The 13856-nt window shown below is 47.2% G+C and overlaps 1 protein-coding gene across 3 annotated transcripts in view; it reads left to right on the forward strand.

Annotated features, from left to right (window-relative positions):
• The window catches only part of SEPTIN5 (septin 5), a 39515-nt gene that overhangs the window by 697 nt on the left and 24962 nt on the right, over positions 1-13856 (forward strand). The window lies entirely within an intron of this gene.

Consider the following 13856-nt stretch of genomic DNA (forward strand, 5'->3'; position numbering starts at 1 on the left):
GGAGGGATTTAGGGTGTTTGAAAAGAAGAAGAATCCTTTTCTGCAGAGCTTGAGTGCTTAGGTAAGAGGTTATCAGGGTCCCGTGTGTTCCTCAGCCCCCATCATCATGATATAGTCAACATCTGCTGTAAATGGAAGAGCCTTTCTGTCTCAGAAGGGTGGGGATGGAAGTGATGGTTAACACAGCAGAGCAGTGCATGGGAAGAATCTCACCCATTCCCAGCCTGGCTTACACTTGCTTTTGGGTCCAGGCTCTCTGAGGCTCCAATTCTGTGTGAAGCAAACACCTTGCCTGCTAAGACCCTAGTACTGCACAGCTTTTTTGGGCCACAAAAAAGCAAACTAGCATTGTAGCAGCTTGGGTATTCACCTGGTCATGGCAAGAGATGGTATTTCCCTATAAAATGCAGACTTGGCACTGTGCATTTTTGTGAGCTGCTGATTGCAGTGATGAGAAGAACAAAGTGAATCTAGGGGTAATGGGATAATGGGATCACCAGTTGCATTTTTCCCAAGGTACTTGAAATTTTGCTATTATTTTGTAGTTTTTTGTGAGTATTGCTGTTAATTCTTCTTTTATTTCTGGATGAAAGCAATCCAGAATGTGTTCTGACATTGTGGAACATCTAGTGTAAGCTGTGAACTGGGGAGAAGCTTTGTAACCTCCCCAGAAACATGCTGTTCTTCAGTTCATGTTTTTAAATTAAGAAGGAAGCGGGTTATGTACAAGGCTCCTTTCTGTGCATTCCCTAGGGGAAGAAGTGAAGTAGAGATCAGAGGAGTCTGTTGTAGATATTATCATAACTCCTGAAGGCCCTTGTCACACTACATAGGCAAAAGTGGGCTGGAGCCTGAACCCCAAAGAGCCCATGTGTGCAGGACAGTGCAGTTCCCGCTGGGGCAGAGGAGGTCTTTCCTCCAGTGTGGAGAGGGTGTGTGTGTATCTGCGTGTCTTATGCTGAGTGTAGAGTGGGTCTTGCATGACAGAGCACAGTTCATTATGGATTTGGGCCAGCCCTGTTACTTGTGGATGGAAAGGGGAAACCAAGCTGTGAACACAAAGCGATCTGTTAAAATTGAAGTGAACATGCAAAAGCATAAAATGATTTTTGTTTAGCATTTTTTAAGAGCAGGATTTTTCTTCCTGTGGTTTTTTCCAGTCTTCTTGCATCTGACAACAGATAACAATTTAATGGATTTACTAAAGCTGTGGTTCTTGTCTGAATTAATTTTTCAAAAATTATTATAAAAGCTATTTTGTAATGAATATTTGGGAAATGCAGTGAACTTCTGAGAGGGCAGTACAATAGATTGCATATAAGTAGGGTTACCTTTGGTAAAGTCTTAATAATATTCATGACTTACCGAGTCCATAGAATGGAACAATGTGGTGTCAAACAATATGTCTTCATCCTCCCTCACAGCATGGTCAGGGCTGATGCATTGTCTGGGTTCAGGGTACTCTGATTTGCAGGCTGGGCTCCTAATTACTACCATTCATCAGGAAAAAATAACGGTAGATTCTCCACCTCTCTGATTTCCAAGGAATGACCTCTTAATTACTGAAGTCAGTGGAGGTTTCATACCAGTCTCTGTGTGCAGAGCATCCAGTATTCCCAGGGGAAGGGTTGTTGTTTAAGAGCTTGGGCTGGTGTGGAGCTCTGTGGCAGGTTGCCTGGTGACACCAAGCTCCTCAGTTTTATTACATCTCAGTTCAGCACCTCTTGGAGAGGGATGGTTTCTCTCCTAACAATTTATTTACCACTGGATCACTAGGAGGGATTCTCATGGTGAAGCTGGGTAGGAAATGAAGCAATGACTAACGTCCCATGAGCAGAAGAATAGGCCCTGGGTAGGGAAACCCAGCAATTTGTCAAGAGTATTGACTTGAGAACCAAACAGGGCAAGTGCAGCAGATGGATGCTCTGCCAAAGCCAGAGGTGTTGGTGTGGGAGGAGTAAAGGTGAAACCTCCCAAGTACCTGGTTCAACTGGAGTCTCCTGGCACACTCCTCCAGAACATGCCTCCTAGCTCGTGTTGTTGGCGTGTGTGTGTTTGGGGTGTTACCTTGCCGTGTCTCTGAAGCTGGCTCCTGCTCATTCAGGCTCATGTCTCTAATGTTCTTTGAAGTCATTGTTTCTTTTTAAATCAGGAGGATGGGAACCTCTCCTTCCCAAGTTGATCTCTCCCCACCCCATCAACTTGCAAAGTTGTTTGGGTGTGGGAGCAGAGACTATCTGGTGGATCCAGTTCTTTCAGTGGGTTTGAAATTACAGGGCTGTGCCTTTTGCACTCAGCTTAGCCCTTTTTTTCTACTTGAACATATTTTGAAGTGGTCTGCTTGTCAGTAAAAATGTATGTGGGGGGCTGTGTATAGAGAAGATGGTGTGTAAAAGGTAGTTTGATTGGAGGAGTGGTTTCAGTGTGAGTCATTGAGAACTGAATTCATTGCCTTTGTGTTTCAGTTTTTGAGAACCTGGGTTTTATATGTTAAAAACTTTCATTCAGACTCCTTTGATTTTTTTTTCTTATAAAAAATGGAGCAGAGATTTCTGTCTGTTCCTGGAACAGCAGATATTGCAACAGCAGAGATGTCTTCTATCTAAAATAGCAACTGTGCCAACACAGAGCATCATTTTTAAGGTCAGCTTTCAACCCCAGCCATGCCTACCAGAGAACACTGGCTGGTGGAAATCCCCCAGTTCCCTGTTGAAGTGTGCTGAACTGCCTTCTCCTTTTCTCTGCTATGCTTATGGAGAAATAAGCCCAGGTGGCCTTACAGGAAAGTGTATTTCCTGAAAAGCTGCACTCTGGATAGAGCTGAGGCACCTGAGGTAGTTGTAGATACTGCCTGTGTCACACTGAGGACAGCTCTACTGCAGGCAGCTGCTGATGACCAAGAGCAGATTAAGAGGAGGGAAAAGTGGTGATTCCTTGTGCCTTGAGCTGGTTGAACAGGACCTAATGTGACCCTCAATTTCTATGCAGATACCTATGTGGGGAAAATGGATTAGTTGAGTTTTGTGAAGCATGTGATGAGAAGTATAATCAGAGTGGTAGGTTCTCTTGTACAGCAACTGTACAACAAAGACCACAAGCAGACCTTAGTCTTTACACAATCTCCCCAAACTCTCTGCTGGAGTAGCTTGGAGGATTTGTACCTGCACTGAACCTTTGTGGCATTGCCATCTTTCACCTAAATGTTTTTCTTACAGTAACAATTCTTGTAGTCTTGTGACTAGAGGAAAGTTCTTGCTTGTGCAGAGAAGTATGGAACCTAGAAGGAGAACAGACTACCACTGACTTTTTAATTTTCTCAGAATTAAGCCAATTATTTTATAATTGTGATTCTTTGAATCATTGCGAGCAGCAGTATGGATCTGTGTTCCTGCTCTGTATCAATTCAGGGTGGTTGTGGTGAGGTGGCTTTTTTTTCCCCCTTGGAGAAAGCAAAATTATATTTGCAGCTGTCTAATGGGATATTTCACCACAGCTGGATAGTCTCTCACTGTGTCATAGCTTGCCCTGGGTGAGGCTGTTTCTCTTTGACTCCCCACATTAATGTCTCTTCCAACCTCTGTGTTTTCCAACCCTGGTCATGCATCCTGGCCACCAAGATGTGCCTGCCAGAAGGGGAGTAGCAAATTAGTCACAGAATCTGGAGGTAAATAGTGGAAACACTCTTAAAGCAGCACATCCCTGCTTGTTTTTCTGATGTCCCAGTATATCTTGGCCAGATGTAGCATAGGAGTGGAAGCTTTTACTTCTCTGTGAAAAGCCTTGTGTGTTTCATTCATTTTTTTTGGCCCATTTCAAAAGACAGCGTTGGTCCCTTGCCCTCCGAGCTGGGCAGAGGCTCAGTGCTCAGAGCAGTGTGTTGGGAGTGGGCTGGGACTGCAGAAGGTCAGGAGGTTCAGCCCTGCCTGTCTTTCTGCTGTGCATCTGTCTAAACAGCCTGGCTGCAGGAGGCCCTGTATCACGGATGGGCTGTTCTGGGCTGGGAAGCAAAGTTCATCCTGGGCACTTGGACTTTTTTTTTTCCCATTCTTTGTCTGCTTGGCTACCTGTAAAAGGGCTTTAAGAAGAGGTCAGTGCATGGACTTCATGGTGAAACGGAACCACTGGAGAGCTGGGAACAGATTCTGTCTCCTCCTGCTGCTGCTGTCTCTCTTCAATTATTTATGCTCCAAATGGATGAAACAGTTGTGAGTGCAGGGCAGGGGAGAGGTTCAGCCCTCTCAGTGCAAGTATCAATCTGCAGTTTATGGAAAGGAGAAGTAAGTGCTTCCTGCACAGGATTTTTGTCACTTCAATTTCCTTGCCCAGCTACTTGTGCGCAACTCCAAAATTCTGCTGCACTTGTAAGAGATGTGCAGGGCTGTTCCAGGCACACTAACCAAATGTGTAAGTTCAACAGATGTTAGGACATGATCCTTGCTGGTGTTAAGGAAGTAGGAACAACCTTCATTTAACCCCAAGAGATGCTGGTGACTCTTGTTCCGCTGCTGGGTTGCAGACTGCTGGGGCTTTGCAAAAGAGGGCTTGCAATTGCAGAGGGGAAAATGTTGCTGCCATTTGAACAAAGGAGAAACGCAGTCCCTGGGTGCTTTTAGTCTCCAGAGTCAAGGACTCTCTTACAACCACTTACACTCTCAAAAATGTTACTGGCTTCATGCTGATGCTGTTCTTCATTTGATGGTTCTAGCAATAAATGTAAGGGGCTTGTGTTATGACAGTTCCCTGGGAAAGTTGAGGAAAGGCAAGTCAAGAGAGAGAAACAACTGGTGGAATTCAGTGTCTTCTAGAACCCATATTGCCCAGTTTCAATCTAAGGTGCTGTTCATTAAATACCCAATAAAATGGACATCTTGGAAATCCAGAGGAGATTCCATCTCAGCCAGCTGGTTGGTCGCTATACCAGGCCAGGCTGGGTGCCTGCTGTGTGTCTCTAGAGCTTTGCCAAATTCGTTTTAAATGTTTGGTCGTAGGGGTTTCCCCAGCTGTTTTGGGACACCCCACAGTGGTGGCTCCTACGACCATGCTGCAGTTACTGCTCATATGTGCTGAAACCAAGCCTGGGGAGTTTGGCTCCATCCTTAATACTTCAGCTACTTCTTGCTGAGGTACCTCTTGGCTAAGTCGAGAGGGTTCCTCTCCCATTCCCATTTCTCTTCCAGTTCAAGTGGGCTCTGTGTTACCTTTTTTCTTGGATAGTAGAGTACGAGCTGGAGGGTGCATTCTTTGCTTGCCTGTAGCATTTTCTTGCCTGGCCAACACTTAAGTGTTTGTCCCCTTCTTGTGCAAGGCAGAGGTTTCCCTGTGACAGTGAAACCACACAGGGTAATGCTCTACTCATAAAAGAAATGTGTGGCACCTCTACTACGTGTATGACTTCAGATGTTTGTGAAGTGTCTGCAAGTTGTTTCATAGCATACTGGAATAATTCCCATAAGGGCTAGATTTTGTGTGTGTGTGTGCATGTCTACAGTGTGGTTAGCCTTGAAGCACAGGAAAAAATGTTTGTCTGCTGTTACACATTCCTTTCTCCCAGAGATTTGTCCCTGGAGCTGTGAAGAGGTTTGCAGTCATCTTGTTCCCACAAAAGTGTTCAGGAGCTGGATTTGTGTGTGGTGCTGGGATCAGATGCCAGAACATATGCTCCTCATCAGTATGTATGTGTGCTGCTGTTCATCCATGACTTGGTTTTCCAGAAACACTGTTCAGCATGAAAGTGAAAGGCAGCGCTGCATGCTGAGAGGGAAGATTTGGATGTACAGTGCTGACCATAGGGGCTGGGTTGCAGGAAGTGGAACAGATCTGTTGCTCCTGACTTAAGTTAGAGCTGTCTTTGTTTTAGGACTGAATGGGGTGATATTCTTCATTCCTTCTCTTTTGTATTTTCAGTGCATTTAATTGAAATCTGTTATGACCTGCTAACATTCAGCTCTACACTGCTATCCCTTCCCTCAGTCCTCACTCCCTGCCCGCAAGGCTGGTACCCCAGCAACATCACAGCAGCCAAGTGCTGGGGATGGCTGAAAGGAGAGTGTGCTGAGAAGATGCAGGGACTGCTTTGCTAATGAGGAAAGCTTGGCTAAGTGTTGGCCAAGAGCTGAAGAGGAAATGAAACCCTGCACAAGCATCTGCAAGGGTGTAACGCCAAGAGGGGGAGGAGAATTGTTTAGTTTTTGGCTTGAGTACAGCTGTCCACTCCTGAAGTCAAAAGAAATAAGAGAAGTTGAGGCTGAAGTTGAGCTCTGGAAGAGGGATGTAGCTGTGCTGGGCAGTGCGGGGATGCTCAGGGTGGCAGAGACCTCTCTGGACGCAGCTGCGGAGCCCTTGGCTTGCCCCAGCCTGGTGCCGTGCCGTGGAAGCCAGGGCCGAGGGAGACTCAGGGTTAACACTTGGAAATGTAGCAGTGGAGGGATCTTGGGCTGTGGTTCATGCAAGCCTGGGGCTCTGTGGGGTGTGAGCCAGTGTAGTTGTAAGTCAGTCAGAGGGGGGAAGCCCTTACTAGAAGTTCACTCAGCTCTTAAATCTGGGCTGTTTCTCTGCGCAGTGGCTGCTGGCAGTAACAGCCGCCTGCTCGTCCTGCCCTGACTCTGCTGGGGAGAGAGGGGCAGCGGCTGCCTGACCCTGCCTGTGCTGTGTGACCCCTCGGTGCCAAGGAGAGCGAGACCTGAACTTTGTGCGGCTCAGCCCTTTGCTCTTCCGGGGATCTTTGGGAGTGCCCTGTTTCTCTTGAAGCTTGCTATCCAATGTGTCCAGGGTGTGTGTATGGAGCTGGGATGGCCCGTCTCTGCCTGACCTCACCCGACGCAGTTGGTGCCGTTCTCCCAGAATGACTCCTGGCAGGGAAACTGGGAGCTGGGAGTGCAGGCTGAGCAAATAAACCACAGGATCATGAGTGCTAGCTCCTGGAGACTGGCCCTGAGGAGTGAGCCCGTCCCACTGACCTCTGGACGTTTTCAGTGCAGAAGCAAGGGAGGGGAAAGAGATCCACTCAGCTTGTGGGAAAAGAGGCTCCAAGGGCTTAACATCTTCCTTCTGCTCTCTGTGATGCAAAGCCTGTGGCAGTACAGATGTGGCTCCAGTGATTGTTTCATTTTTCCTTGCAGACCCCTGGTACATGAAGCTGTGTGAACACAAATGAGAGCACAAGCCAGGGCTTTTACTGCTATAGTTTGTATTGCAATTATTTTTAAGATTACTTCCCAGGCAAGTCACTTTGCTTTCAGTTTTTTGTAATGTCTCCTGGCTGTTTCCTCAGTGTGGGAACTATTTTAATCCTTCCTGACGCACTGAGCTCATTCTTGCTGTGATACGTACACACATGTAGTCTCTTTAGATCCTGCAGTCTTACATCCACTTTTATTTTCAAATAAATTACATACTACATTAATTATATATTCAGGTGAAATGTGAGTCACAAAGGCATCTGCCTGCCCTATGCACAGTCCCCTTGGCTGTGCGTGCTGTTTGGTATAAAGCTCTCCTGAGTCTCTGCAAGTGATATGAAGTCCTGGAAATGCGGGTAGGCAGTACTGGAAATGCTTATCTGGACCAATAGTAATTTCCCTCTGCCCAAGACCTGTTGTGTCAAAAATGTCAGGGAGATTTATGGCTTTTAAGATCCTATAGATTCTCAGAGGTTCCTGCTGCTTAGGGATTCTGGTGCCAGCTGGGATCAGACAGTAATGGAAGAAGCATCAGAGCCTTCAGGAGCTGATATTTGCCGTTTTGTAGGCAGTAGGCTGAATCAAGGCAGCAGGAGTTAATACAAGAGATGGAGCTGGTCTGCAGCAAAGCCTCGCTGTGATTGCACAGGGCCAAGATGAGCAGGAATGTGTCATTGGGGCAGTGAGAGATGCTGTCAGGGATGATCTCTTGGCCCCCAGCAGTTGTTCTTGCAGTCCCGACTCTCAGAGATGGTTTCTGTGATGCAGCTGGAGCAGTGCACTGAAGCTGTAGCAAGCAGAAGAGAAACTGCTCGTGTCTTGTCCCGAGGTTTATACCTGTGCGGGTCAGCTGCTTTAAGGAGCTCCCCTCCCCTTGAAAGGAGCCCTTGGCAGAGCGTGTATTTATGAGGGAAGTGGGTATTTGGGGAAGACAGTCATTTAGCAGAATTGGTGCTTTTATGGAACAGTTAATCCAGGCACATGCTTGGGAAACACTCCAGGTTCACTGAGCAGCTGGACCCTCTGGATCAGCTCTAGTCTGCCAACAGCCCTGGGGCTCAGACTTCAGAGGCTCAGAGCAGGCCCACGGAGGTCAGCCAGTTAGAGGCTTGTTTGCTCTGTACGCCACATGCACCTGCTTGGGACCCTGATGACCATCACATGCAGGAGCATGTCCTCTTGTCACCTGGATAAGCCTCATCTGCCCTGCCCCACCATGCTTGGCTCACACCAGGTTCACAGCATTGGACCTCACAGAAATTGGAGTAAACCAGAAGTAACTGGATGGAGCCCAGCGTTCCTGTCCCTCAGTTCCAGCTCTGTTCAGCCTGCCAGTCCCCAAATGGAGAGGCTGCCTGCCATCTCGGAGCTGTGGGATGGCATTATCTGCTGCAGCTCTCATTAATGTCAGTGAAAGCCTTTCTGTTTGAGGTGGTAGGGCTGGTCCTCAGCAGCTGCTCAGACGTTCCAGCCAGTGCCAGGCGTTTTGCTGCCTTGTTTGAATGCCCAGTGTCATTCAAACAACTCCCTGCTCCTGCCGTGGTCACACTGTCATGGGCAGGTGTCAGACAATAGCAGAATTGTTCTCTTTGTAAACAAGTGATGGTGTTACTGGAGCTGCCCCTCATGTGGCAGCAGTGCAGTGTGTGCGTGGGGTTGCTAATGAGGGATATCATGGGGCTTGTTAGTCTGAAAGCATGATGAGCCATCTTCTGGTTCTTTGTGAAGTGTGTGGATGCTTCTTCCTGTGCGCTGTCCCTGTGCTGCATCTTGCACTTGGGTATGTTTGGTACTGAAGTGTGTCCCTGAGAGGTAGAGCTCACAGCACATACTGGGCATTTTGGAGGTCTCAGATCCCATTTATCATGACATTAATGACAGTGGATGTCCAGGAAGTACCTGGATGAGACTGCTGCTCTCGTTTCCTCAGACACCCTGTGTATGCTTGAGGGCTGAGCTTATTTGTGGCTCCAGTGAATCCATGTGTATTGGGTACCTAGAGCTTGTCCCTTAGTTGATTAGGGATTTTCCTTCATGACAAATAACTATTTTTATTATTTTTCAAAAAATAAAATAACTAAGGCATCCACCCACCTCTTGGCTGGCATCCTGCAGTAATAGGCCAGCATGTGTTTTCTTCAGAAGAGGAAGCAGGTCTTGCTTTGTCTTTGCAAGGCAGGGGTTTATAAATGAGACTGAAAAGCCTGCAAGGGGCAGTGGGATGAGAACCCACACAGAGAATAAATCTGAGAAAATAAATCCCAGAAAATACATCCCAAGAGATCGCTGTTTGGCCTGGCAAGTCAGAGCCCAGGCTGGGAGCCCAAGAGAACCCCTCCTCATTTTGCATGTGACATTGGTTCCAGGCTTTGCTTGAAGATAGTTATCTTTGGATTCTTAAAATATATAAAGGTTTGATTTCACGCTGTGCTGCAAGTCCCAAGAGCTGTTAGTGGGTATCTAATCTGATTTTGCACCCAGTTCACATTAAAGGGGTGCGAGTGACAAATTACTCTTGGCCTGTTGTGGCTGTCACTTGAGCTGACATTGCATGAGGATGCTGGCTCTCCACTAACCCTTTGACTGAGTGGAGCATTCCCCACCCTGCCTTGCTGCTCTGCCTTACCTATGTGACTGTTTCCATTTCCTTTGGTTGCCTCATAGGAAAACACGGTCTAGCAAATGCAATTTTTTCCACTCCATTGCTTCCAAGTTCTTTCTAACATTGTGTGTTGCTGCCCCTTGTGTGTCCAACAGCTACAGAATTTACAGTCAAATGACTTTCTGTCTTCTCTAATATCTTTTTAATCTGGTTTCATTCTGACTTCTAGAAATCCACTGTAATCATCCCAAAGGTGACATCTTCATGAACTCTGCTATTCCAGTGTCTATGTTAGCATCTCTCATCTTACATCTCATGTACTTTACCATTTTTGCTATTTTCAGATGAGCCCAGAAAGAAATTTATGAAATTGGCAATACCACAGAAAAATTCTCAGGAGGGAGGATTCCACAATTATCTGTTCCTTACAATCAGGACTGTATTAGTGAGTTGCTGATAACAGTTTTGCTACAGGGCAAGTAGAGCATATATTGATGACTCTGACTGGATAAACTTTACAGTGGAAATCAAGACTGAAATAGCAGCAAAGACCAGTGTCACAGTGATACTATCTGCAAAGAACAGATGTTATGGAGAACCCCGTTTATTAAATGATTGGGCTGTGGTCCTGATGCAAGGACAGTAGTTATTCAGCTCGGGGCACTAACCTTTTGTGATTTCTTTTTTCCTCAGTTGTTCAGGGAAGACATTGTTATCTTAAGGTGGAAAGGATTTTAGGAGGAGTAGAGCATGCACTTTTGAATGTGTGTCTTTTAATAACCCTCTGCAAGATGTGGGGCTTTAGTCTCTGTCTCCTGCAGTCCAGTTGGATGCTAAGGTTTGTTCCTAAGGCTGTAATTTTTGATGAGGAGAGAGGCAAAATGGCAGTCTTGAATTCAGTAGAAAGTACCATCCCTGAGACCTTATCAGGACAAGACTCATATTCTACATCTGTCCTGGTCAAATTGGGTTGCCTGGTCTTGCTGTAGTATTTTATACTGAATTATCAGTGGTGAGATTTGCCAAAATTGTAGAGTTGGGTTGTAAACCCAGTGCCTTTTTTTTTTGGAAGATCATAGCATCAGCTCTGATCTTCTTGCTCCTAGTATGAAGCTCAATGGGGCCTTGTGACATGGTGGCAGGGCTATTGAGTCTTTGCATGGCAATGGTGTCTGTGGAGCCTCTCCTGTGCCACAGCCTTGCAGTTTCCTACTGTGCCAGCCCAGAACTGTGGGCTGTTCCTACCACAAATTAAGTGATCCTGCTTGCAGTGCCTCTGAAATTGTCAGCACATTCTAGATTAACCAAGGAGCTGACACATTCCTCTGGTCTGGGTTGGTGGTGTAGAGATGAAAGGCAATAGGCTGAAACATGAGCTTTTCCACAAAGGCCATTGTACAATGTAGTTATTTAAAAGGAAAATTTTTTAGGCAATTTGCAATAATAGGAACCAAGGGCCAGCCTTCTTTTAATACAGATGAAAGTGCCCAACTCCTTTGAAACTAAGAGGAGCTAGATACCTCCTGTATTTTTATAAATTTGGCTCTGGTGAGCAGCCTTGTCACTGCTCTCCCCCCACCATCCCTCTCTGATCTAAGCTGCGGTGTAGCAAGAGCTTTCACCATCTCCCATGAGGAGGCTGCTGCTGCCTCGGCATTTACACACCTGGTGCCAGGCTTACAGTTGCCTTTCATGTGCTGTGGTCCATGGATTAGGTCCAGGAAAGGGGTTGGTGAAGGAAAATAACTGAAAATACTGCAAGAGGTATGTTCCAGGCTGCTCTGAATGGCCCTTTCATCTTTGCCTCAAAAAAATCAGAGTCGAAGCTCTGTGAAAGGATCATGGCTGTGCTCAGGAGTGACAGAGCCATCTAACATTTTGGTTTCTGTATTGGAACTGAAACTTTTACAATGCTGCTTCTATTTTAGGGATCTGTTCAGCAGAGATGCTCCATTGTGGATAAATACTCTTAACCTCATCCCACCTTCATTTGAAAATTGTCATCTTTATTTTCCTTTGGACTTCTCCTTAAAGCCCTCCTGTGTCTCCCTGGCAGGAGCTGGCTAGTGGATAGTCACTGTTTATGGCAGTGGCTGTGCTGCTTTCTGACTGCTCTGTGTGCCTGGCAGTTGTCTCGTGTGCTGAGCACGAGCCCTCTGCAGCTGAGATCACTTCTGTGCTCTGGCTAGGCACCCTGACATAGGGATGTGCTCTCTGGGAGCATGGGGCTGACTGCAGTCTGCTCTCTGGGTGACAAATCCAGGGCTGAGGAGCTAGGCAGTGCTTGCCCTGAGGCCTTGTGCTCCCATGTGCCTGACTCTGCTTCACCCAGACTTGTCGCAGCATGGAAAACTCACACAGGCTTTGCTCTTGCAGATCTTTTCTTATCTTTTGCAGTGTTGATCTCTTTTGCAGGGGACAGAGAACATGGCTTGGAGCTCTCCAGGGTGTCTGGATGCAGGGTGAAGAGCATGACCCTTCTTCAGGGCTCTCCAGCACTGTATCCTTAAGGGCTCAGCAGACATCACTGGCCCAGCCAGGGCAGGTGTGGGTGTTTGCAGTGAAGTTCTCTCTACTTAAAGGTGGCAGAACTGAAGCCCAGGATATAACAGCTCTGTCTAGAGGCATTTCTGTCTGGAGGCCATGATTTTTAGGGATACACAGCATACTTTGATGAAGGAGTGGCTCTGCTCCCCTGTGAGTCAATCACACCACAACTAAAGCTTCCCAGAGGCACTTGAGCCTCAGGATTCCCCTTAGCCCAAATGTTCAACTTCAGACCTGTTCCTTCCATGTAGTGGTTGGTGTTTCTCAGGGCATTGGGTGTGAAGCACGCCCTGCTCCCCTCATTGCTGTTGGAGCTCTCCCATTGGGAACTCGCAGGCACTGCTGTGTAGGAGGTCTGCGGCTCCTCATCTCCCCAACAAGGCAGCCTGTCTGTTGCGCAGTTGCTTCCCCACCAGGTTCTCATTGTGTTGATGACTTCTTCTGGATCTTACTGAGTTACAGGTGTGAAGCCAAAACTGGCAGGAAGAACCTGGTGGGAATGCAGCCAGGTGGGAACAGCCTTCTGCTTCCTCTGCTGAAACCTGTTTGTCCTGCAGTGTATTTATTCCTAGTCTATGCTGAAGAGGAGCTACATGCACAGCCCAGGTCCATGCCTGGTGCCAGGGGTTGAGAGAGGTTCCTTTCTCTGGTGCCCACTGCTTCTAGAAGGGCTGAAGCCCACAAGAAAGAAAGGTCGTTGCAGTTTTGACTGGTTGTTGTCCAGGGCTGGCCTCTAGAAAGAGGCTGAGGAGTAAAGTGCCCTCTGGGCGATGCAGTCATGCTGTACTTCTCCTGCTGTTCAGCCCCAAGGTTGTTGTGTGAGCCAAAAAAACTATCACAGGATTGGCAGCACACACAATCCAGTCTTCCACCTGCTTGAAGGAAGTCTAAAATTATGCAGCATGTGATCCATAGCTGCACTCGAGCATGCTCTGCCCCTTGTTCCTCTATCCACTGCATTTGCAGTAGCTCATATCACCCTGTGGGGTCGTGCCCAGCATTGCTTTGTCCAGTGGCTGCTGTGTCACCAGTGAGGCCAAGGCCTTGTGCAGGGGCTGCAGCTGGGTTGGATTCCAAGCAGCGTATGGTTCACAGCAGCTGGATTTGCTGACAAAATGGCCCCATCCAATGGCAGCCATTGCAGTGAGACTGGGAATTTTGGAAGAGACCCACAAAACCTGGGTGCCTTCCTGTGTTGAGCAAAGTCTGGGGTGAGGGGAAAAACCCATGACTGTGTAGGAGTGTGTGTGTATGACAGTGATGTGTGGTGGCCGTTACTGCCTGAGGCACTGCTGGGTACTGCGGTCGGGTTAGAGCTTCCAAGAATGAGACACTGATTCATCTGTGGTCAATGTGTTTTTAAAAGAATGCCACTAAACTGTCAGCCTGGTTTCTCCTGGCCAAGTGTGACCACTACAAGGCTCTTTTCCTTAGGATTGCCCTGTGCTGGCGACTTCAATTTTCATTTTCCTTTCTCAGTCTGGTTCCTCAGGCATTTGTGCTGTCTGATCCAGGTGAGAGAATCCTGC

Source organism: Corvus kubaryi, unplaced genomic scaffold (assembly GCF_017639235.1).
Source record: "Corvus kubaryi isolate FWS band 111438036 unplaced genomic scaffold, C.kubaryi_AGA036_p1.0 37382, whole genome shotgun sequence".
NCBI classification, from domain to species: Eukaryota; Metazoa; Chordata; class Aves; order Passeriformes; family Corvidae; genus Corvus; species Corvus kubaryi.